General features: G+C 42.4%; 1 long non-coding RNA gene across 2 annotated transcripts in view; it reads left to right on the top strand.

Moving 5' to 3' along the window:
• Positions 1 to 25,903, top strand: part of LOC122809279 — a 433,173-nt gene that overhangs the window by 380,268 nt on the left and 27,002 nt on the right. For both annotated transcript variants that reach the window (XR_006365885.1, XR_006365884.1), the window contains exon 2: positions 16,906 to 16,993. This is a non-coding gene — a long non-coding RNA (uncharacterized LOC122809279). The remainder of the gene's footprint in view (positions 1 to 16,905; positions 16,994 to 25,903) is intronic.

Raw genomic sequence — 25,903 nt, 5'->3', positions numbered from 1 at the left:
GCCCCCCAGGGAGCACCCCACCCTTGCCTGGGACCTTAACTTTGTGCTGGAAAAGCTCACACTTCCCCCTTTTGAACCTGCTGCTTCAGCAGAGTTAAAATTCCTGTCTTGGAAAACAGCCTTGCTTTTAGCCGTAACTTCAGCAAGAAGAGTGTCTTGAGTTACAGGCGCTAATGGCTGTGGAATCCTTCATTATTTTCCATACTGACAGGGTGTCCCTCAGGACTAACCCATCCTTTATGCCTAAGGTGGTGTCCAGTGTGGCTCTAAACCAATCCATCCATTTGCCAACTTTCTTCTCTAATCCTCAGAATAAAGGGGAAAGGATCCTGCACTCCTTGGACATGCACAGACAGCTCAGGTTCTATATTAACATGACTAAACATTTCAGAAAATCTGATCAGCTGCTAGTCAGCTTTGCTACAGGGGCAGAGGGTAAGGCCATTTCAAAACAAACCATTTCCAAATGGATAGCACACTCCATCCATTTCTGCTACAAGCACCATGGAAAACCTAACCCACAGGGGATCAGACCACATTCCACTAGGGCTACTTCCACCTCTACAGCATTTCTCAAGGTAGTCCCTACCAGGGACATTCTGGAAGGTGCAACCTGGAGTTCTGTACACACCTTCACCAAGCATTACCACTTGCCTATTTTTTCTAAATCCAGAGCTGAATTTGCTACAGCAGTCTTACAAGGCCTGCTAGCCAGCCCTAACACTTCTTGACTGCCTTCACCCTTCCTTAGCTTTGGGAATCAACCCAAGTGTGATGACTGCAATAGTGAAACAAGAAAAATATAGTATGGCTGTGTACACTTACCATAAATGTAGATGTTCAAGTGTATTCACTGTTGCAGCTCTGGTTTCCTTCCCTCCAGCCCCCTGGTTTTCTCTATCCTTTCTACCTCTCCTCTCTATGGCCTTTTTAATGCCAGTGGTATTTACTTTTTACTGGTGGCGTTTCCCACCATATACTAGCTTCCTATTTGGGGGCTCCTGACATCTGGGGCAAGAAAAACTGATGTAATGGCATCGGCTGCCTGTTTTATAGCCATGACGACCTGACGTCATGGAAGAAGCGACAGCATCCGATACAGAAATCCCAAGACTCTGGTATTCGGGCCGACTGAGGGCTACCTGCAGGCAGAGAACCCAAGTGTGAATACTGCAACTGTGAATACACTCGAACATCTACATTTATGGTAAGTGTACACAACTGTACTTTGTAATTCTACCTACATAGAACCAAAGAGTTTTGCAAGTCAAAACAGTTATTTATTGCTTTTGCTTGTTCTAAGAAAGGTTCATCAGTCTCCAAGGTTACCTTATCAAGATGGCTTTCTGATTGTATCTCTTTCATGTACACCTCAAAAGTTATTAATCTTCCCAAGCCTGTTCAAGCTCAGTTCACTAGGGCTATAGCCTCATCGGCTGTTATTCAAAGTAACACTTCCATGGATGACGTTTGTGCACTGGCTACATGGTCAAACCATCATACCTTAATCTCCCAAAACAAGTTGGACTTCGTCTCATGGGGAAGGGCCTCTTTTGGTTCTGTGGTTCTGAGGAACATTCTCCCCTGAGTGGCCCAAGATATATGAAGCTGGGGACTGTGTCCCATCTATGAGGATGAGATGAAAAAATTGACAATATCAGATAAAAAAAGTTATTTACTCACCATAAATATCCATCTGTATTGTTGATTTTTTTTCATCTCTACACACATTTTCTCCCTCCAGCCCATGGCTCTATTTGAATGAGAAGTGTTTACAGTCAGGACAAGTGTTTTTATCATTGTCTCAACAGAACTGGCCTCTTCTATCATCTGTCATGCTTTACTCTTTATTACAGAGTTTATTGCCACTGTGTGTTATGGCAAACAAGATCTGTGACTACACAGAGAGATGCATTATGGGTAAGGGGAGTGTCCAAGAGCTTCTTTGGGTGCCATGAGCTTAGTAACAGCCAAGTTGGATATGAAGATCAGATCCGTAACCCATCTGTGAGGAGAGATGAAAAAAATGGACAATACAGATGGAATGTTAAGGTGAGTACATAACTTTTTTTTTTTTGTTTTTGCCTGTCACCTCCGCCAGATGCATACCTGGGTTGCAGGACCTCTCTTCTATTCCTTACTTATTTGGTCTTCCGTAAGAATAAGGTATCTCTTCAAATTGATCCCTCCTTTCTCTCCAAGGTGGCCACAGAGAAAATTTGAATCAAGCTATTTATCTTCCTGTGTTGCTTCCTGATTTCTCCAACAAAGGTGAATATTTATTATATTGCTTTGAAGTCCATAGACTATTGAGATTTTATCTAGACAGTTCAAAATCTTTCAGGAATTCTAAGTAAGTGTTTGTCTCCTTTTTCCATGTCTCCATTGGGTCTACCTGTTTCTAAGTGTACGTTGTCAAAGTGGCTGTCAGATTGCATTGATTTTGCATACAGTTTGAAGGAAAAACCTTTACATCGCAAACTGAAAGATCATTCTACCACAGCTATGGCTACTTCCACTGCTTTTTTCTCTAGAACTTCGTTGGATGATTTGTGTGCTGCTGCTGTTTGGGTAGGCCCAAATACTTTTGTGTCCCATGACAAACTGGACATTCAGTCAAGGTCTTGGACTTCCTTTGGTTCCACCGTATTGTGGAATATCCTTCCATAGAACCTCCTGGGGTGTTGTATAGCTGGAAACTCTGTCCTACAGGTTGATTCCAGAAAGAAAAGACAACGTCAGATACAAAAGATAAGTAATCACCATAACAATAGATCCCTGTTGTCTTTTTCCACCCTGCCCCAGCCTGTCTATTCAGTGAGTCCTTTTTCATATGATGACTGAGTTGTGGAGGTTCCTTTACCATGTTTGTGGTTACCTTGATGTCATTTCTTTTAGGATGGTGTTTTGACAGTTGAGGCAGAGAGGGGCAAACTCTGTCTGAGGATCTGTGTGCTGAGCGAGGCATTATGAGTAGAGGAGGCAGTGCTCAGCCAGCTGAAGTCTTTGAGATGGCTTCTCAGGTCTATGTCTGATCCAATAACCCACAAATTGAACCAGACGGATAAAGACAACGCAGATCTATCATTATGGTGAGTACATAACTTTCATATTTAAAAGATGCTTATCACATCCCTATTCATCCCAACCTCAAGTATTTAAGGATGTTCTTCGTCTCACATTGCTGCAGTCATAACCTGTGGTAGTCCTCTGTCCTCGGTCGGCCCGAATACCAAAGAGTTAGGCTGGCGTCGGTCATGGTCGCCCGGAGCTGACGTCAGTATGTAGTAGTACTTAAGCGCATGACCGACGCCATATCCTCAGTCTTTCTTGCCGCGTGGTCCGAAGCAGAAGCAACGTTTGCAAGTGCCGTTCGGCGTTCTGAAATTTTCAATTATCGAGTTTCAGACCGAAGACCAAGTTGGGCTAAGTACCCTGTTGGGGAAAATTTTTGTCTTTTCTTGCCTCAGTTAATCCGGATGTCAGAAAAAGTTAATAATTGTATTTCTTGTGGGAAACCGATACCTCATTGGGACTATCATTCTCTCTGTATTCCTTGCTTGGGGCCTGAACACGACGTAGTCGGGTGTTGCTTTTGCGCTAGGTTTAATAAGCGCACCATTAAACAAAGATTAGACTGTGCCAGGCTTGTTTTCGGTAAGCGGTGTAACTATAACATGCCGTCGGATCCTCTGACGCCCGCTACCGCTAAAAAACGTAAAGATAAATCTTTAAGGTCTAAACCGGATGAGTCGTCCGTTGCGGACGCCGGTTCTATGGAACCTCCGGTTGAATCTGTGGATCCAGCCGAGGTCTCGGCTGAATCCCAGGGGGAACCTTTACTTTTGCAGGAGTTGGCCTCTCAGGAGTTAGGCCAGGCCGAGGGTGCTTCTCTGGTATCTGTAGTTCCATCCTTACAAAAGGTTATTAGGCCTTCTACCTCAGTGGCTAAAGGCCATGCTAAGGCTAAACCTGGTCCTACTGGTACTGGCCATAGCCCTAGTTCTTCAGCTTCTGTTCCTAAAAAACATATGTTGAAAATGGCAGAGGATTTGATTTCTTTGATCAGGCGTTCTATGCCCCCCCCCTGAGAAGAGGCCTAGGGTGGAGACAGATTTAGAGGGAATGGAGCATTCTTCAGACTACTCTGAGTCCTCAGCTGAGGATATTCAGGATTTCCCTCCCTATTCAGATTCGGATGCAGAGGATTCCTGTCCTTCTGCTTCTCCTCCAGAGGATTTTTCCTTTTCTGAAACTTTACATTCCATGAGGGAACATTTCAAGTGGGAAGGTCAGGTTTTTTCAGATTCTCGAAAAAGGCTTAGGGAATTTTTGTTTTTGCCACAACATAGGCCTTTGGCTATTCCCCCTGTCTTAGATGTTGTTCAGGATGTTTTTTCTGAAGCTTCACTTAATCCTGATTCTTTACCCCCTGCCCCCGTCAAGCCAGACAGGTATTACAGAGTTCCAGAAGCACATAAATATTTGTATAAGAGTCCTAGAGCTGACCCGGAAACTATTCTTCAAGGGCCGAAGGGTGTCAGGGCTTCTGTGGTTAAGAATCCAGTTCCTTTGGATAAAGATTCTAGAGCGTTGGGATAGGTGGGGCAAAAAAGTGTACACCTCTTCTACGTTAGCTATGAGGGCTTTAAATTGCCAGTTTCATATGCTGAAGTATCAGAACTTTTTGTTAGGCCAATTGAAATCTAAGGTGGATGCTTTATCTGAGGGTATAGAGTGTAAGGAATTGCAGGAGTTGGTTCATGCTTCAGATCAAGTTGGAAAACATTCTTTGCAGTGTGGTTTCGATGCTCTTCAGGCTTTATCCAGGGTGGCTGCTACTGGTTCAGTTATTCGTAGACATGCCTGGCTTAAGGATCAAAATTTGTCAGAGCATGTTAAAGCTCGGATCTTGGATGCTCCTCTTCAATCTGAAGTTCTTTTTGGTTCTCCTGTGGAGTCAGTTTTGAAAAAGATGGAAGATAAAGCTAGGTCTATGCAGACGGTCAAGGATTTTTTGCAGGTGCAGCCCCCTAAGTTTAGCAGGAATTGGCCTGCTAGAGGATGGTCCTACCCTTCTTCGGATTTTCAGTCTAGGGGCAGGTCTAGACGTGGTAGAGGCAGGGCTCACGCTCCGGGTTCTTTCAGACCTAGGACTTGGAGTTCTCCTGCACAGTCTTCTGGTGAGGGCAGGGGTCAGCCTTTTCGTAAACAGACCCAATGACCTGTATCTTCAGCTGCCAGATCCTTCTTTTCTGGCAGCTCCTCTAGGAGGAAAGTTGGCACTTTTCAAACAAAACTGGCATTTGGTCACCCAGGACAAATGGGTGTTGGAAATAATAAATCAAGGTTGCAAGTTTTATTTTCACACTTTTCCTCCTTTCAAAGGCGTGCTGGATGTGCCTCCTCAGCAAAGGCTGGAGGCTCAGGAGCAAATTTCTTTGCTTTTACAGATGGGAGCAATCCAGGTGGTACCTCCGTTAGAAGTAGGCCTAGGGTTTTATTCCCGTCTATTCCTAGTGCCAAAGAAAGGAAACACTTGGAGGCCAATTCTGGATTTGTCCATTCTCAATACCTACCTAGACATTCCAAAGTTCAAGATGTTAACATTACAACAACTTCTGCCTATGCTAGGCAAAGATCACTGGATGGTAACCCTGGATCTCAAAGAGGCCTATCTTCACATTCCTATCAGGCCCAGCTGCAGGAGATTCCTGCGATTTCGGGCTGGTACTTCTCATTATCAGTTCTCTGCATTGCCCTTTGGTTTATCTACTGCGCCCAGGGTGTTCACAAAAGTTCTGGCTCCTGTAATAGCTTTCTTCAGACAGAGGGGAATACAAATTTATCCTTATCTGGACGATTGCCTGATTCTTGCTCAAGACAAAGACAAGTTACTTCAACATCTACAGTATGTAATGGCAGTTTTAAGGTGCCTAGGGTATTCTGTGAACGAAAAGTCTAGTGCCCTCTCAGGACATGTGCTTTCTGGGTGTAATACAGCTTCTCAGATGGCTTTTCTGACCCCGGACAAACAAAGAACTCTTCACCTATACTTCCAGCAGTTATCAGTACTGTCCAGGCTGACTGCAAGGACAGTCCTTCAAGCCTTGGGGTTCATGGCATCTTGCATTCTAGTACTTCCCAATGCCAAACTGCGTATGAGGAAGCTACAGTGGTATCTCAAAAGTGTTTGGACTCAACACTGCCACGATTTGGACACTGTCATTCGGATAATACCTTGCATCCAGAAGGAATTCTTGTGGTGGGCGCAGGAATGTCACCTAAACGAGGGACTCTCTGTGACCCGACCAGAGGCGAGTCAGATCATAACGACGGATGCCTCGGACTTGGCTTGGGGAGCACACTTCAATGGGAAATGGATTCAAGACACGTGGCCTCCCAGACTACAACATTTGCATATCAACATGAAGGAGATGTTAGCAGTCCAATTTGCCCTGATGGCCTTCAAGGACCTACTTCAACCAGGACAGGTGTTGATTCGAACAGACAACACAACAGTCATGTGGTACATCAACAAGCAGGGGAACCCATTCTTACCCTCTTTGCAGACAAGCAATGATATTGTGGGAGACTGCTCTGAGTTTGCACATCACTCTTCAAGCACGGTTTCTGCCAGGAGCACAGAACTCCCTAGCAGATGTATTGAGCAGACAAATTGTGGACCCCCACGAGTGGAAATTGGATCCTCAGGTATTCCAACAGTTGACAGTGGCTTGGGGAACTCCAGACATAGATCTGTTCGCTTCTCCACTAAATTTCCAACTACCAAAATTTTGCACAAAGATGTTTCACCCAAAAGCTTGGAAAGTGGATGCTCTATCTTTCAGTTGGAACAACCTTCACATCTATGCTTTCCCTCCTCTGCCTCTCCTTCCCAAGGTACTCTTGAAAGTCAGGCGGGACAAGCCTTGCATGATTCTAATAGCACCAGATTGGCCACGTCAGCACTGGTATCCTCTGCTGAGGAGTTTAATTCAGGAGCCTCCTTGGCCTTTGCCACAGATTCCTCACTTGTTGTCCCAGTCAAGCAATCACTTGCTCAATGTCAGGGTGCAGTCCCTGCATCTAACAGCCTGGCGTATTCTGTTTTAGAGCCTGTGAGGTCTCAGCTTCCTCAACAGGTTTTAGATGTCATTTTGGAAGCCAGGCGGCCCAGTACTAGAAAAGTTTATGCTGATAAATGGAGGAGATTTTTTCTTTGGAGCACAGCAAAGGGCTTTGATGTCTCAGTACCTAATTTGAGTTTTACACTACAGTACCTTACTGAATTACTAGACAAGGGTTTGTCATTTTCCTCTGTGAAGGTTCATGCTGCAGCCATTTCTGCTCACTATGATTGTGACCCTCCTTTATTTTCTCACCCTTTGTTTAAGCAATTTCTTAGAGGGGCAAAAATATAAGACCCCCACGTAGAGCTCCTACTCCTTCCTGGGATCTCAATTTTGTGTTGGAGAAGCTTACTTTACCTCCTTTCGAACCTGCAGCTACGTCTGAGCTGAAGTTTTTGTCTTGGAAAACTGCTTTTTTGTTGGCCATTACCTCTGCTAGGAGGGTCTCTGAATTGCAGGCACTCATGGCAGTTGAACCTTTTCTGGTATTCCATAAGGATAGGGTGTCTTTGCGTACTAACCCTTCTTTTATGCCTAAAGTGATTTCTAATGTGGCCTTGAACCAGTCTATTCATTTGCCTACTTTTTATGCTGATCCCCAAAATAAGGGGGAAAAAGTCTTGCATTCTTTGGATATTCACAGGCAACTATGTTATTATTTGAGCAGAACTAAAGAATTCAGGCAGACTCAACAGTTATTTATTTCTTTTGCTCTGGGTTCACAAGGGAAAGCTGTTTCAAAGCAAACTATTTCCAAGTGGATTGGTCATTGTATTGCTTTTTGTTATTCTCATCATGGGAGGAATGTTCCTGCTGGGATCAGACCCCATTCCACTAGGGCTACTGCCACATCTACTGCCTTTTTGAGGGGGGTAGCTACTAAGGATATTTTGGAGGCAGCTCCTTGGAGTTCAGTTCACACTTTTACTAAGCATTACCATCTCCCTCTTTATTCCAAGTCTAGGGCTGGGTTTGCCACTGCAGTTTTACAGGGCATGTTAGCAGCCCCTAATGCTTTTTAGTTTGCCAGCCTCCCTTTTCCTTTGCTTTGGGATTCTACCCACAGGTTATGACTGCAGCAATGTGAGACGAAGAACATAGTACAGTTTTGTACCTACCATAAATGTAGATGTTCGAGGATCCACATTGCTGCAGTCCTATTTTCCCTCCCTCCTTCCCCTCTATAGTTTGGGATTGCGGTTGTTCCTTTGGGATAATTATTATTTTCTCACTTGTGGTTGTTGGGTATCTACTTTTTTGGCTCTGGCCTTTCCTTTTTAAGGCCTTCTGACATCTGGGGCAAGAAAGACTGAGGATATGGCGTCGGTCATGCTCTTAAGTACTACTACGTACTGACGTCAGCTCCGGGCGACCATGACCGACACCAGCCTAACTCTTTGGTATTCGGGCCGACCGAGGACAGCGGACTACCACAGGTTATGACTGCAGCAATGTGGATCCTCGAACATCTACATTTATGGTAGGTACAAAACTGTACTTTCTTTGTGCCTGGATCACAATATCTGCCTTGACCTTTTGACTGTCCACTGCACCAGGAGTATTCACAGTGTCCTGCTCCAGTTGTAGCTCATTGCATGCAACAGGGTGTCCACATTACAACTTGCTTATCTTTTCAGTCATTTTCAAACTGTCAGGAATCTCTCTCAGTGAGATTTCTCTTCCACAGGTTGGGATTTCAAGAGAACATTCAGGTCTTTGACTACTTCACACAGGATTTTGTTCCCAGAGTGTTACCTAGACACCTCAGTTCAAAGTGCTTTTTTTCCACAGGAAAGATAGATCTATATCTTGATCTATTATTAAGATTTCCCATTCAGACTTTGGTCACTTCAAGGGAATACGTCAGGATTTTGTCTCATGGTATCTTTGATTTTCATGATACTACTGACAAGACACATGAGAAAAATATAATGGTATCTGAAATCTCTTTGGTTTCATCACCAAAATGTTTTCTTTTTTCAAATTCCAGTGCTGGAGTTAGTCAGAAGAAAATCACTTGGTGGAGACGAAAATTTTCCTAAATCCAGGTCTGCCCCCCAAACACCCCTACCTCTACTCCAAAGCAGTCAGTCACTACAGAAATTTTGGGCATTGTTAGGGGAGCAGTGTCAGGAGTAATAAGTTTGAGGTGTGTGGAACACAAAGGACTGATACAAGCATGTAAATATAAGAGGATTACCCTGATCAAGGCAGTTAAATCTCTGAATCCTCTTTGGCACCCAGGATCTCTTAATACTGTTACAAACTATACTACAGTCTTGTGGTGCATCAGCAAGCAAGAGGTACTAGGTTGTACCCCCCCCCCCCTTTACAGACTAGCCATGTTAAGCTTTGTATTTAGAACAGTCTCACTCTACAGGCATCCTACATTCCATCAGAGTAAAACTGTATGGTATTAAAGCTGAGCAAGAATAGGGCAGACCATCACAAATGGAAACCAGATTGTGACATCCCAGTGACAGGAACGTGGAGCCAAACAGTAAAGCTAAATATGCAAACTGCTGGGCAAAACTACCTTGTGTGTGTAGCATAGTGTTGTCATGGAAATATTTTCTTTGCAGTTGAATCCAGTAAACCTGATGCCTTCCAAGATTTGATCCATCTGTGGGGAGTTCCTCAAGTAGTAATTTTTGCTTCCTCTCAACAATCAACTGGCAAGATTTTTCTGTAGGACTCCATGCAAGAACACTTGGAAGATGGATTTTTTTTTTCTTTTCTTTGGACAGGAATGTTCTTCTGTGCTTTTCCACCCTTTCCACTGATAGCCATTGTAGACTGAGATGGAATTCCCCCAACATCATTGGTGACTGCCTTCTGGCCCTTGCAACAGTGGTTGTCTCTACTTTTTAAAATGCCTAGGGTAATTACCACAAGCTTCCTGACAAAATGGATCTAATCACACAAGATCCGGGGTGCTTGATACACTCCAACCTAGTCAACATTAGCTGACTGCCTGGATGATAGGGTCTTAATTTCATGTTAGGCAGCTGTTTACTGAAGCACGTGCAGCAGGTACTAATGGAGGCAAGAAAGCCTCCTAGTAGAAAATCATGTATTAGTAAATGTAAAAGGTTTTCTAGTTGGTGCCAACAATGTAACTAACACCCATTCAGGCTAGTTGTTCTCTGGTCTCACAGTGTCTGTTTGAGTTACTGTTCTATGGCCTTTCTTACTCCTCCATCAAGGTTCATTTATTTGCCAGTCTGACCATGGATCCTCCTCTGTCAATGTGTTCTCATGTCAAAATGTTTTGAAAGGGGTTTTGCATAAGAGGCTTCCAAGAAAATTGGTGGCCCCTCCTTGGGATCTTGATTTTGTGTTAAAGAAATTAAGACTTGCTCCAATTGAACCAGCAAATCTGACTTGTGGTTTTTAACATGGAAGAAGGTTTTACTACTTGATCTGACCTCTGCAAGAACAGTGTCTGTTGCAGGCTCTTATGATGAATCAACTCTGTCTCATCTTCCACAGAGACAAGGTTTCTTTGAGAACCAGTCCCTCTTTTGCGCCTAAAGTGGTGTCCAAGTTTGCTTTTAGCCAATCTATCCATTTTCTTTCCTGAACCTAAAAATGAGGGAGAAAGGGTATTCATACCTCTGGCACTATTGTGACAACTAAATCTTCCAGATCCTTGGATCAGTTGTTCATTCCTTGTGAAAGCAAGAAGGGACCACCATTTTCAAAACAGACTGTTTCCAAATTGTTGTCTAAGGCTGTTACTTTTGTTATACTCACCACAACAAAACTGCACTAGGCAGAGAATAAGGCTCTTTCTACCAGGACCTTAGCTTCACCTATGGCTTTTTGGAAAGTGTTGGGTGGATTCTAGAAGGTTCATAGATTCATAGGTAGGTACTAGGCTATCGGCCCTGGGGCCTATATAAGCCCAGCCAAAAAGGTACCCTGGCTTTTGCCACCCAAGAAAATTATTTTCCTGTGCCACTGTTGAGCAGAGTCACAGAGGTGATCCCCGGGGTGAATTTCCTATTTCCCATCCAATCAAGATTTTTCTTGGAGTGCTAATGAGGAGCTTTGTTTGATATAGATAGGTAGTTTATTCCAGAGTATGGGAAGTCTCTCAGACAGGAATCTATACCTCCGACATGTTCTGTGTATTGTGGTGACAAGGTTTAGGTCCCTAGAGCGTGTAGCTCAGAGGGATTGGGATTTCTTTAAGTGGAGCATGTCCAACAGCTCTGGGTTTGACATAGCTTTGTATGTTAGGCAGAGATCACCTCTGAGTAGGCGATATGCGACGGAGTAAAGCTGGAGTTTTTTTAAACTGTTTTTTTGAGACGGTCGGTGTAGGGCATCTGTATGAGGCTGGTAATCCTCTTGTGAGGTATTTCTGTGGCCTTTCCAGTTGTTGTAGATGTCTTGTGAGGTACATACCAAAAGGGGCGTTGTACTCTATAATGGGTCTAATGAGTGTTGATAGGGGAACAATGACCTCTTTTTTTTTCTGGATGAGAAACCTTTTGTGATGAGGTGTGCCATGTAGAAGGATTTCCTGACTACTGTGGCGATGTGATTATCAAAGGAGAGACTACTGTCCACCTGTGTCCCAAGGTCTCTTATCACACTTTCGGTGTTAAGTATACTACCGCCTATGTTGTAATTCATGGGTACAGAGTTTTTACCAAAGGGGATGACAATGCACTTTTTGGCATTGAGGTTGAGGCCATGGCTTTGACACCAGGCATCTGTCTCAGTGAGGCCCTTTAGCAGGATGTCCACATCGTTAGGAGTTTAGATTATGGCTCCTAGTTTACGGTCATCTGTGAACTCCGTTAGCGAAAGACCTTCTGTGTTAGCCTGTACTTCAGAGAAGTAGATACCAAGCAGGAGAGGACTCAGGACTGAACCCTGTGGTACTCCACTTGTCACTGGTCTGAAGTCGGATTTGGATTCTGCTACTTTCACAGTGTGAGTTCTGTCAGTGAGCCAGTTGGCAACCCATCTTGTGACATGGGGATTTATACCTAGTTTAGTGAGTTTATCTATAATTCCAGAGTGGGGGATGGTGTTGAAAGCCTTGGCAAGATCTAGATAGGCTGTGTGAACCTCCTTACCCTTGTCTACTGCTTTGGTAACTGCTTCAAAGAAGTCTATCGGGTTTAGGAGAGATGATCTACCTTTTACAAACCCAAACTGGGTGGGGTCCAGAGTTTGGAGATTACCAATGTCTTTGTTTATAAGTTCCATGATGATACGTTCCATGGCCTTGCAGACCAGGCTCGTCATGCTAATGGGGCGGTAGTTCCCGGGGTCCGTGGTGGCTCCCCCCTTGTGGAGTGGGATAACAGTTGATTTGCACCATTCAGCAGGCACAAAGCCTGAGGTGAGGCTATGATTGAACATGGTACTTAAGTGGGGTGCCAGTTCGTTCTGTAGTTCGTGTAGAACGCAGCCTGCGATGTTGTCTGGTCCCATGGATGCTGTGTTCTTGGCTTTGGAGAGTGTGGTTTTTACCTGTGTGACCATGATTACAGGAACTTTGTATTCTTCCGGTATAGAGATGGGCTCTTTAGGGGGTGAGAGGGGGGTAAAGTTAGCACTGAACCTATCTGCCAGGATGTTGGCAATATCAGTTGGGTCTGTATATGTAGTGCCATTGTGCTGTAACTCAGAGCAGATCTGAGTGTTGCCGTTGAGATTCTTGACATAGCTATAGAATGCTTTGTGGGTGTCTTTAGAATCAGTAGCAATTTTGTTTTCGTAACTAGCTTTGGAGGATTTTATCGGGGATCTCAGATTCTTACTGAGGCTGACCAGGGAGCTCCTCCACTAATGGAATTTTACTCTCTTTTGCAACAGTTTCTTCCTTCTGTTGTACACTTTGTTTATGGCAGGGGACCACCAGATTGGCTTCCTTTTTTTGGAGGATAGCGTCTTGGTTCTGTTTGGGATAGCACTATCCATGCACTCATGTAAGTGTTTATAAAGTGCAATTGTGTAGGATTCAGTAGTCGTAACTGTATTGTTCATCTGCATGGGTGTCATGAAGTTCACCACTTCTGTCTTAAGAAGCATGAAGTTGGCTTTGGATAAATTTTTTACCATGGTTTCCTTAATGGGGGGGTGGGGGCAGGATGTGGATATCTAGGGTAAATTAGCTTATGGTCGGATCGGACCAATGCGACGTTGACTTCAGGTGTGGATCACCGGTCACTCATGTTGGTAATGACTAGATCTAGGATATTGTTGCCCCTGGTGGGGGTGTGGATAAGTTGATCCAGGGCATTGGAATTTATGAATTCCATAAAGCGTTGAGCGAAGGAGTTGGTACATGATTAGTTTTCCCAGTTAATGGTGGGGTAGTTGAAATCGACCATTATTAGGGTGTGTGGTTGAACCCTAATATTTTCCAGTACATCAAGAAAAGAGGAGTGGGAATCCTGGGGATTAGATTAACATTAGAACTGCTTGGAGAGTTCAGCCTTCATTAACCACGGACCTCAGGCACTCCTCATGTTTAGCTCCACACATAAAACATGTAAAGAAGCATCAACTTTGTCTTCTGTACATACTTTTACAAAGCATTTTAAACTTGATTCCTTCTCTAGGTCCAGGTATGGGTTTGCTATGACCATTCTGCACAGTTCCTGGACCCTTCTCCTTTCACTTACTGAAGGCTAGGATAATCAGCCCATATAGCCTGGGCTACTGCAACAGTGATCTGAGTGATGAACACAGTACAGTTGTGTAAGCAAACTTAACATGACATTAGATGTTTGATCATTGCTGCAGTATCTGCTCCCTCTCTCCTTCCCCCTTGTTTTAATTTTTTTAGTGTGCGTTTATGCTAGGGTATGGACATTTACTTTTTGTCGTTCCTAGTGTTGTACTTTCAGGGCTCAGCCTTTCTCTGTCTATTGGCTTGTAAGCTCTGAATGGGCTTTTTAGTCAACTCAGCTCGAGCTGGCTGAATGTTTGAGCCCATGGAAGATGCCGTGAAGTTTTGAAAGCAGTCTGGTTGTTGTATCCTTGGCAGGATATATCCCATAGCCTTTGGGAATGTTTTATGTGTGGAGCTAAACATGAGGAGTGCCTGAGGTCTGTGCTTAATGAAGGCTGAACTCTCCAAGCACTTCTAATGTTAAACTAAGTAAGTAACTTCACTTAGTTTTGTTGCAGTGTGTTTACTGAACCTGTTGGTGTGGGGTATCAGATTGCAATAACCAGGTGGTGTACATTGCACTTAAGTGAGAGGTGAAATTTTCCCAGTGAGCAGTATTCAGATTGTGTGTGTGTATGGGGAGACCCCCAGCCTTGGCATCTTCTAAAAACTGCAAGTCACTCTTTTGAGTTGGCTTTTATGAATTAGCTTCTGATGTACTGCCATATATTCACTTAAGTGCCTCAGAGAACTTAACATAATCCAGATGTTTGTCTTTGCAGAAGGTAAGTATTCAGGAACAAGAGAACACAAATGGAAGGTGTCTGGGAAGGAAATATGTCTTATGGAAGAAGGGTATGTGGATGCATATAATAGCCTTCCTGAGGATATTGAGGAACTAAAAGTGATGATGAATTAAGAACTCGTGTGATTAGTTTTAAATGTCTGCAGCAGGATGTAAAAAAATGTTTGAGTGGTTCCAACAGTCCTTATTTGCTGATAGTTTGTATACTTTTATGTAGATAGATGCAGTGTAAAACTGTGTGCATTTAAACAAATGGTGCACCAAATGGAGTTGATAGCGAGGTAGGAGGTGATTTATTTGAAGGATAAAATTGTGTTGTGGTTACAGCTGAAGCATATTTTGTTTCATTTCTCCTTTTTTGCAGTCCCAGAGAAGAACAAGTCTGTGCCTTTTATAGAAATAGTACTGCACAGCAGTCACTGCAAGTGGGGGTGGGGGGTGGGGGTAGTGGGCATGCTACTATGCATGCAGATCTTCTGTCTTGCATATATGTGAGTGCAGAAGAAATGGAAACGAAACGAATGACTACAGTATGCAAATGTCTTAACAGTGAAGGCCTTTTGTTGCCTTCTTGAAAAGGGATTGGACAGTTAGAAAATCAGTGCAGGTAGAAGTGCAAGTAAGTCAAATGACTGAGTCTCTTCAGGGCATATAACATTACAAAGTCCATACTGCAGCTTCCGTCAGTGTTTGCATGTTTATTAACAGGCTTGTGGAACTTTTATTAACAGCTGCCTGGTGCTTACCCTGTGGCAGGCTTCATTTAGCAGGTCATAGTCCTAGGTGTACATGCCATTGGCAGTCAGACAAGAGGCTTAATAATTTGCTTTATTTTTTATTTAGGAAGAGGTTACATAAACAGCTCAAGCTAAAATGTTAAAAATGGATATTTAAAGATGTTGACACCAACTCACGTGAGAAGAAGTGGAGAGGGATTCATGCATGTCCACATGTGTAGCATTTAAAATATATGCGTGCAAGTCACAAGAAGGTTAACTATGACGTCGGTATCAAAATGTTGTACCTGTAACAAAATATTATTTTTCACAGCAGAGAGTAGATGTGCCATAAAGAACCTGTGTTCTACAGGTATTTGGCACAGCAAAACTGCCTTGATATTACTAGAGTGACTTGGAATAGGCATTCATATTCACAGATCACAGAGACTAGATGCTTTCACGATGCTGCTCTGATGCAGTGTATCATGGAATTTACAGGTCCAGTGATGCAGGTTTAAACTGAGTTTTTGTCTTCCATCATTCTGCAAGTTTCTGTCTCATTGGGATTTACAGCCCTCGTTTCACAGTGAAGAGCAGTATCTCTATCATCCAGCTGTGTGATTCATAGTCATTTCTGAATTTTATTGTATGCCTGTATAGTGTTAGCTACAATATAAAATACATTACAGATATTAAGAGACAATCTCTTAGCTTGACAGCTAGGCATTAGGACTTTATCAGTTGAGTTTACATCCACTGTGCTGCTGTTGAACAGATGGTCGACTTTTTTTTTTGTTTTTTACTTTATTGGATGTTGCTAGTTTTATTTAAAAAAAAAACTTGGTCAGAGATTTAGGACTGGTCTGTGTCAGAGTTCTCTTGGTATCACCCTAGGATGGTTTTACTTGATGCCACTGGTAATGGTTTACTGTTTTGCATTAACAATTGCTTGCCCTGTTTGCTTTGTACATAATGAGAGGGATTTAGGCAAGCATTTGACCCAGACTGCCTGCCTTTCAGGCTTTTTGTGCTGGAATAATGGGTGTTTGTACATATGTATATTCCCAGACAAGATTCACCCTCCCCAATAAATTATTTGACGTTATACATTTGGAAATCCACTAAGGCGTCCCTTTCCATTCCCTGACTTTTTGTTTGGTTTGGTTTGGCAATCTTGAAGAGGAGCCTGTTGTTTTTTGGAATGTACACATTTTAACGATTACTAGGCTGCTTCTTTTAGTAGTACCACCTTGACTTGTCAGGAGAGAAGTGGTTTGGTTTTCTTTTGATTTTGGTTGTAATAACACACTTGCTTTTCAGTGGTGTGTGTGAGTGTGAATTGCGCACAATAAATGGTGTTTGTTTTAGAGTAGTAATTCCCTTGTATTACAACATATATTTTTATGGTAGCATGTCTCTTCTTATGAATATTTATTTAGGGCAACATACCAGAAAAACTAATTCCACGAAACTTCATTGTTTGATACTGGGCTACAAGGTCACTGTGAACTGTAGTGCTTTAAGCCTGACATGTTGCATGCTTGTTTTTCTTTCTTGCTTACATGTTGGGATTTTATAACTGAAATGCATATGTTTTTCATTTGCTAGGTTCTGACATTTGGTTGTGTGATGCTTTGGATTATAAGAAGTTATTGAAATGAAAGAGAAAATGCCTTACTTTGACAAGCAGTTCGTGGTAAGTGTTATTCTTTATTGCAGTCTAGTCAGAATTTAAGAGCCTCTTGGGGTGGTGAAGAGCTGACTACTCCTTTTTGTACTGCTGCTTGGGATGGTACTCATTTGAGTCATTGCTTAACTGCTTCATCAGTGAATGATGAGCTATGCTACTGTCTCTATCCATCTTAACCTTCACAACATTCCTCCTGGCATGGGGAACAGAATACATTTGTGCTAGGTGCCTTTCTCCTCCTGCTGCTGTGGGCTATAGTTTTCCTACACTAAGGAAGTATTCCCCCACTTTCCACCAATGCCCTTCTTTGTGAGTTGTACTTGTGTCTGTATTAGATTTGTCCCCATCCCCCACCATTTAATTCCTTAGAACTTAAAGTTGTTGTTAATACACAGGGTTATTGCACTGGTCACAATACATTTTTGTGCCCCAGAAAGTTGTGTTAAGATACAAGCTTGCTTCTTTGTGTTGTGGTGCACCATATGGTTCTGGTACCATAATAAATTTTAAATCTGCAGCTGGAAATTGTCTTTATCACAGTGATCATTATATTTGTACATGCCTGAAAGGAAAAGCATACCTTACAGTAGTGTTTAGGTCATGTGATTTAAGCTTTGGGGATTTTACTGAAAAATGAACAGTAAAACCTGTTTCTTGTTTTTACAAGTGAGTTGTACTGTTTATATGGGTGCAATGCCTGTTTGAGGGCATCCTGTAACTCTTGAATATACTCTAGACTATAGGTAGCCTTTTGCCGGTATGTCTTTTTAGTGTTATCATAACTTCACTAGCTTTTAATTCATTGACTGCATATGCCATAGTGGGAGAGGGGATGTCAGCTTAAGTTGACAGAAGTTATTGAGGTGCCAAAGGGTATTCCAGGATTTTTTTTTTTAATTTAGTAGAAGCATAGTTTATGGTGGATGGAGCTGGCATGTCAGGGTGGCCCCAATCAGCTGCAGGTTTTAATAGGGGATTTTGGGTGACTGCTCAGGGCCCATGGCTTTGGTGGGCCTATCAGGTTGGCCAGGCAGCATGCAAGATGAAGATGTTTTTTATTCTGCCTAAAGTATCCGCAACTTCAGTGGTGCTCCACATGCAAACATTTGCTCACTTATTCAGTAAAGACCAGAAGGTTGAATACAGTCAGTGACTCGGCAGTATGGTAGTCAGAGAGTGAGCAGTCATAACTCCCTACTCAAGTTTATTTGTGACCAGCATGTGAAAGATGTGATCAGCTATACTGTTTACATTAAAAAGCTGTTAAAACTGTGTGACTTCTTTGACTTGAGACATGAGTCAAAGGGAATTGGGCCAGTTAGTGCAGGAAAAAAAATGAGGGTAAAGAGCTGGTGCATGGTCAGATGGGGTCCTGGTTAGGATAATGGACTATTCCCCCCCACCCATACCAATATCCCGCTAGTTGGCTGTCTCTCCCCAGTTACCATACAACACTCTTCAAACCTGTCTTTACTTTTGCAGTGATCAGAGATTTCTATTTAACTTAAAAACTTTTACTTAAAATTTTACAGCAAAAACAAAAGTTGTTTGTTAACTGAACCCAAAACTCTCAAATTGCAAAAAGATATACAACAGTAAACCTCACTTTATTTGAAATGCACATTTATTTAAAGTGCTTCTGGCAAGCCACTGAACTACAAGAGGCAGAATGGTATTTATGTTGAAGTAGCGTATAGTAAAGTACTAATACAAAGCAAGCAGTGTCTTTCGGCTTCTCCCATTAAGGGTTGCCGTAGTGAATCACCAGTCCGCAGATTGATTGGCAGCGGAGTTTTTCCATTGTTGAGTTGCCAGTGCAGCGCCAAACCTTCACAGAACGCACACACACACACACACACACACACACACCCCTACTGCATGTCTTTAAAACTCACTCGACCGCAGGGAGGACATGCATACCCGGCACAGAAGGCATTCCATCTGAGAATTGAACCGGAGAACCTCTTGCTGTGAGGCAACAGTGCTAACTGCTGCACCACCATGGCCAACAGTAAAGTATTAATGCAATTCTCAGTAATTTAATTTATTTACTAGAAACATACCTCACAAGTGTACCCCAGGAATGTTCTTTATTCTAAGTTACAAGTCCATGTTCCTCACAGTTCCACCATGTTCCTCACAGTTCCACCCTGAAAGAGTCTGTCACACATTCAGTGTTAAGAATGTAACTGTTTGTTGTAAATAAGACTAAATCATATTATTTCATAAAAACAACTTTATAATAATACATTTTAATCATAATGTGGAGTTCCTAGTTGAAGTTGTTAGTAAGCTGTTACTAAGTGTACCAAATGTTGCCCATCTGTTCCATGTAAGTAAAGTTAGTTTTCCATAGTTTGGAAATGAATGGAAGGCTGAGAACTATGACCAGAAAATCAAAAACCTTATGAAGGACAGTGCAAAGCTGAGGCAAAATCAGATTTGATGTTTTTCAGAACAATAAGAAGTACAAAATGCTAATGTCTGGAATTATTTACTGACTGACTGTAATCCTCAGTGCATACCTCTCAACCTCTTAGCACAAGAGTCCGTCTCAAAAAAAAAAATGAGGGACAAAGGCCCAAAATTAGGAACAGTACTGGTGATACATGATTACAAAGTTGCTAGAGTACACGTTTTATATTAGCATGCATTGTCTGAAGGATATGAAGTCTGAAACTCAAAATACCTGCCATTATTTTAGTGCCTGCAGTCTTTAACGATTTATCAGAAAATCACAAATTTTACAAGGAAGAGTACAGAGGGAGAATTGAGGGCATTCTGCAAAATCAAGGATATTTCAGAGCTGTACCTTAGTGATTTACTAAAAAAAATCAAACATTTCATGAATGACAGTACAAGAGAAACATTTCATGAGTGACAGTACAAGAGAAACATACGAGGCAAAAAGAGGATTATAAATGTTTACATTCTGCAAAGACTGCCTGCAGTAAGAAGTATGAAGAAACTCTTAATGGCATTATTTTTTAACCAGTCCTCAGTAATCTAGCAGAAATTAGACATTTGTTTGCGCCTGGCCAACACTGTCAATAGCACCTGCTCAATGAATGTGTTGACCAGACACAAAGCTGCTACAAGATGCTTGAGATAGACTGAACTGCTGTGCTTATTGCTGAAGGCAAAGAAAAAAGTTAATAGTAACCTAGCAGCCAAGCTCTATTAGCTTTTAGGCACCTTTTTCTTGCCTTCATTAATACCTATTGTGTGCCCTCAGAGAAGCCTGCTACTAGAAATTCCTATAATAGGAAATGGAAAAAAGATTCTGTAGTTGGTTCCATCAAAAATAATCCATCCAGTACTAATGTTTCCCTGGTTCTTCAATATGTGGAAAGTACTATCCTGTCTTAATTCTCAGTCAAGGTTAATTTGTCCGCTTTATCAGCATGTATGCCCATGCATCCCTGCCTTTAAATGCAACCTCGTGTGAAAATGTTTTTGAAAGTGGGGTTGTATAAGAAGCCTCTTAGGAAACTGGTGACTCCTCCCTGTGATCTTAATTTTGAAAAACTAACTCTTGTTCCATTTAAACTAGCTCATCAGGCTGACTTGAGATTCTTAACATGGAAAACAGTTTTACTAATTGCTCTGAACTCTGCCATAAGATTGTCTAAGTTGGAAGGTCTCTTGTTTGATCAGCCTTGTTATTTTCCAAAATTTTCTTAAGAACTAGTTCTTTATTTATGCTTGAAATGGTATCCAGGTTTACATTAAGCCATTATCCATTTCCTCTCATCTTTCCAGACCCTAAAAATGAAAGAGAAATGATACGTCATACCTTGGCTGTCCACAGATAGAAAGAACAAAATCTTTCAGAACGTCTGATCAGTTGTTCATTTCTTGTGAATCTAAGAAAAAAGAACAGCCTTTGTTTAAATAGTGTTTCAAAATGGTTGCCTCGTATCAGTAAACTATTCCAGACACGGTCATGGCTCACTCCACCATGGCATTAGCTTCATCAGTGGCGTTTTAGAAAAGGTTGGATGCTAGAAGTATTCTAGAAGCAGCAACTTTCCCCTTTGAGCATACTTCTACAAAGGACTATAAACTAGACTCCTCTAAGTCTAGGACAGGTTTTGCTCAGATCATTCTCCAGGGGTTCCCTGAACCTTATCCTTCTTCCTCTCAGTCGGTTTAAGCAATGGTAATCTATCCATATAGCTAAGGCTACTACAGCAGTGATCAAATAAAGAACGTAATACAAATGTGTAAGTAAACTTAGCGTAACAGTAGATGTTCAAATGTTCATTGGTGCAGTAGTCCCTTCCTCCCTCCATTGTCCCCCTTTTTTGTATATTTTTTATGCCAGGGTGTGGACTTATTTTAATGGTTATTCGTAACATTGTTCTTTAATACCTTTAAGTCATCCTGTGCATTTATTTATTTTATTTGCAGTTTGTTAACTGGGAGAGTCCCCTGAGCCTAGAAGATCCCATTTTCAGTGGAGGCCTAGGGAGAAAAGCTTTTCGGTACAATAAGAAGTATAATTCAACATAATCTTATGTACATAGATAGTATGGCACTGATTAACAAATTGTTGTAATAACAGAGTTGTAATCACATTCAGAACAAATTAAATTATATACAGTTTTAAACAGTGAATATAGCTTTTTAACAGTAGTTGGACTGCTGAGATTGTGAGCACTATTACATATAAAAAATTTATAGATAAAAATGGAATTTATTGATAAAAACGCAGTATATACAGTAGGGGAAAGGCATGAAAGCTTTAAAGGGCTTTGTGCCCAAACCAGACCTTGTCATCTCAGCTCAAGCTGACTGTTCAGGCATGTGGAAGGTGCCCAGAAGGCTTTGGATGCTGGTCATCTGTTGAATTCTTGGCAGAATTCAACTCCCATATAGTAAAGGCTAATGCAGAAGTGATCATTCGAACAGCTACTGTTATGGTACATTTACTTACACAGCTCTACTTTCACTTTGTAGAGGTGTTGTTTTTTGATCCATATTGGGTTCCTTTTCATTTTCATGTATTACTTTGAGCGTGACGGTATATAAACAGTGTTCACTTAATAAAGGTGTTTATTTGGTCACTCCACTTGTCTTTTTTAATTTGGGCATGTTTGTGGAGAACAAGCTGCATTTTGTGAAATCTGATGATACTAGAGTTGTAAAATTTTGCCTAGGAATTTTTATGCTGCATTTAAACAGGAAGCACAAAACAGATCTCTTTTTTTGTACCTGTCTGTGCTCACGGGCCACTGAGCACACAACTGTCTTCTTTTCTGTGGCATATAGATATATGTTAAGAACATTGCTAAAAGTGCAAAAATGTTTATATATATATATATATATATATATATATATATATATATATATATATATATATATATAAATAAAAACACTTTTCAGAGAAGAGCTGTTACCCTTTCCCTATACATCCGAGATACAGAAGCTCGGCAACCAGCTTGTATAATGGTTAAGGTCTCTGCCTCCAATGCACAAGGTTCAATCCTGACCTCTGGTCAATGCCTGTTTGGAGTCTGCATATTCTCCCTATGGGGTTCCTCCCACCTTCAGAAATAGGAGTGCTTCCATCTGAAACTCCGCAATGAATGGATCTATAGACAGCAGTACAGATTCTGTGCGATGCCCTATAGAGCAAAGAGTTGTATAGCTCAACCAATTTGGGCATCTACTGTGGTGTGCAGTGTCCTCAAGATAGGAGTACATGGATCAGAGACTGTGTGCTGTGGCAGGACTAGCTATTTGACCATGCTAAAGCTGGGAGGGGTATGTGCCCCTATTGGCCAGTGTGTACTAGCCATAGAGCCCAGCAGCCCTGGGTCAGTAAGCTGCCAGCCATTGTCCAGGTGCCCAGCCTGGGGTACCTGGGATAGCCCTGTTGACAGAAAACTGGATGTAAAGCCAATCAACTTCATAAATATAAACTAAGAATTGCTGCATTCAGTGTAGGATCACTGACAGGACAGAGCTTGGAAGTGGATGACATGATACTGAGGTGGCTAGTCCATTACCAGTATGAACAGCAGCAGTAGGTTCAGAGCTGAAACCTAATGCATATCCAGTCCGACTGAGAGCCCATCTGTGAGACAGACCATTGTTCATACTTGAGTTATTGGCTCTTTATACATGGCGTGCAGTAATTCTACCATTGGATCTTGGACTACAAACTACCATAGGACTACCCAAATCAGCATTCTTGGTTCATAGGTTGGTACTAGGCTATCAGCCCTAGGGCCTATAGAAGCCTAGCCGTAACAATTCCCTGGCTATTTCTTCCCACACTATTTACTTCCCTGGACCCCTGTCTAGCAGGGTGACTGACATGATCCCTGGGGTGAACTTCCTTTCTCCCATCCAATCATCAAGGTTCCTTTTGAAGAAGGCCAAAGAGGTGCTCTGCTTGACATGTATGGGCAGTCTATTCCAAAGTCTGGGGAGTCTCTGGGTCAGGAACCTATCCCTCCAGCATGTTTTGTTTATTGTGATGACAAGGTGTAGATCCCTGGAGTGTGTGGCTCTGAGGGATTGGGATTTCATTAAGTGTAGCATGTCCAACAGCTCTGGGTTTGACATGGCCTTGTATGTTAAGCAGAGATTGCCTCAGAGTAGATAATATGCAACAGAGTATAGTTGGAGTTTTTTAAGGCAGTCAGCATAGGGCATCTGCTTTAGGCCGGTGATTCTTTTAGTGAGGTATTTCTGCGGCCTTCCCAGTTGTTGCAGATGTCTTGAGAGGTTCATACCAAATGGGGCGTTGTATTCTGTAATGGGTCTAATGAGGGATGATACAGTGGGACAGTGACCTCCTTTTTTCTGGATGAAAAGCCCTTCATGATGAGGTGTGCCACATAGAAGGATTTCCTGAATGTTGTGGCGATGTGGTTATTGAAGGTGAGACCATTGTCCACCTGTATCCCTAAGTCTCTTATCACACTTTCGGTGTTTAGTGTACTGCCACCTATGTGGTAATTCACAGATGCATGTTTTTTCCCAAAGGATAACTACATTTTTTGGCATTGAGCTTGAGCCCATGGCTCTGGCACAAAGCATCTGTTTCTGTAAGGCCCTTTTGTAGTGTATCAACATCATTTGGGGATTCAGTAATGGATCCCAGTTTGCAGTCATCTGCGAACTTTGTTAGCCAGCGTCCCTTAGTGTTGGCCTGTACTTCAGAGAAGTAGATACCAAACCAGAGAAGTCCCAGGACTGAACCCTGAGGTATTCCACTTGTATGGAGCTGGATTTGGAGTCATCTACTTTTAAGTGTGAGTTCTGTCAGTAAGCCAGTTGGCAACCCAATGAGTGACGTAGGGATTAATGCCCAGCTTAGTAAGTTTATCTATGATTCCAAAGTAGGGGGTGGTGTCAAATGCCTTAGCAAGGTCCAGATAGGCTGTTTGGACTGTCTTACCCTCATCCATGGTTCTGGAGACTGATTCGAAGAAGTCAATCAGGTTCAGGAGACAAGATATGCTCTTCACGAACCAAAACTGGGTGGGATCCAGTGTTTTAAGGTTGCCAATGTCTTTGTTTAGAAGTTCCATGATAATACGTTCCATGGCCTTGCAGATCAGACTCGTCAGACTGATGGGGCGGTAGTTCCCGGGATCCAAGGTGGATCCCCCCTTGTGGAGTGGGATAACTGTAACTGTGCGCCACTCAGTGGGCATGAAGCCTGAGGTGAGGGTATGATTAAAGATGACACTTAGGTGAGGTGCCAGTTCATTTTGTAGTTCATGTAGTACGCAGCCCGGGATGTTATCTGTTCCCATGGATGCTGTATTCTTAGCTTTGGAGAGTGCGTTTTTTACCTGTGTGGCCATTATTACCGGAATTTGGCAATCTTCCGGTATTAAGATGGGCCATTTAGGGGGTGAAGTTGGCACTGAATCGATCTGACAGGTTATTGGCAATATCCTTGGGATCAGTATATTTAATGCCATTCTGTTGTAGCTCAGAGGAGATCTGAGCATTGCCATTTAGATTCTTGACATAGTTATTGAATGCCTTGTGGTTGTCTTTGGAATCTTTGGCAATTTTATTTTCGTAACTAGCTTTGGAGGATTTTATGAGGGATCTCAGCTTCTTACCGAGGCTGGTAAGGGAGTTTTTTGCTTCCTGGGATTTTCTTCTTTTCTGCAACAGTTTCTTCCTTTTATTGTAAAGTTTATTTATGGCAGGGGACCACCAGATTGGCTTCCTTTTTTTGGAGGAGAGCACCTTGGTTCTATTTGAGATGGCACGATTCATGCATGAGTGGATGTGCTCGTACAGTGCCTTAGTGTAGGACTCCGCAGTCGAACTTTCAGTTCCCGTCTGCATGGGTGTCATGACGTTTGTAACTTCTGACTTGAGTAGCATGAAGTTGGCTTTGGAAAAGTTTTTTATGGAGGTTTCCTTACTGGAGTGTGTGGGTGGGATGTGGATGTTAAGGGTGATTAGCTTATGGTCTGATCTGACCAACGAGGGGGTGACCATAGGTGTGGAGCATAGATTTCCCATTTTGGTAATGACCAGGTCTAGGATAATGGAGCCCCTGTTGGGACTATGGATTAGTTGTTCCAGGGCGTTGGAATTTATGAATTCCAAGAACCGTTTGGCAAAGGTGTTGGTACACGAGTAGTTTTCACAGTTAATGGCAGGGTAGTTGAAATCACCCAGTATTAGGGTGTTTGGTTGTATATTAATATTTTCCAGTATGTTTAGAAAGGTGTAGTGAGAATCTTGGGGCATGGTAGGGGATCTGTAGCAAGCTACAATTTGGATTGCAGTCTTACCTAGTATTAGTTGCACCTAGAGAATTTCAGACGCATTGTGTTGGGCAATTAACCTGGTGGTGTGAATATCCTTGGTGAATATGGACACTCCTCCACTTTTAGTGTTTCGATCCTGGTTTGTTGGCCGAAAAGTGTG

This window comes from Protopterus annectens, chromosome 8.part0 (assembly GCF_019279795.1).
Source record: "Protopterus annectens isolate FY-2018-M chromosome 8.part0, PAN1.0, whole genome shotgun sequence".
NCBI lineage: Eukaryota > Metazoa > Chordata > Ceratodontiformes > Protopteridae > Protopterus > Protopterus annectens.
The sequence above is the reverse complement of the archived record's forward strand: the minus strand, read 5'-3'. Positions and strand labels throughout refer to the sequence as shown.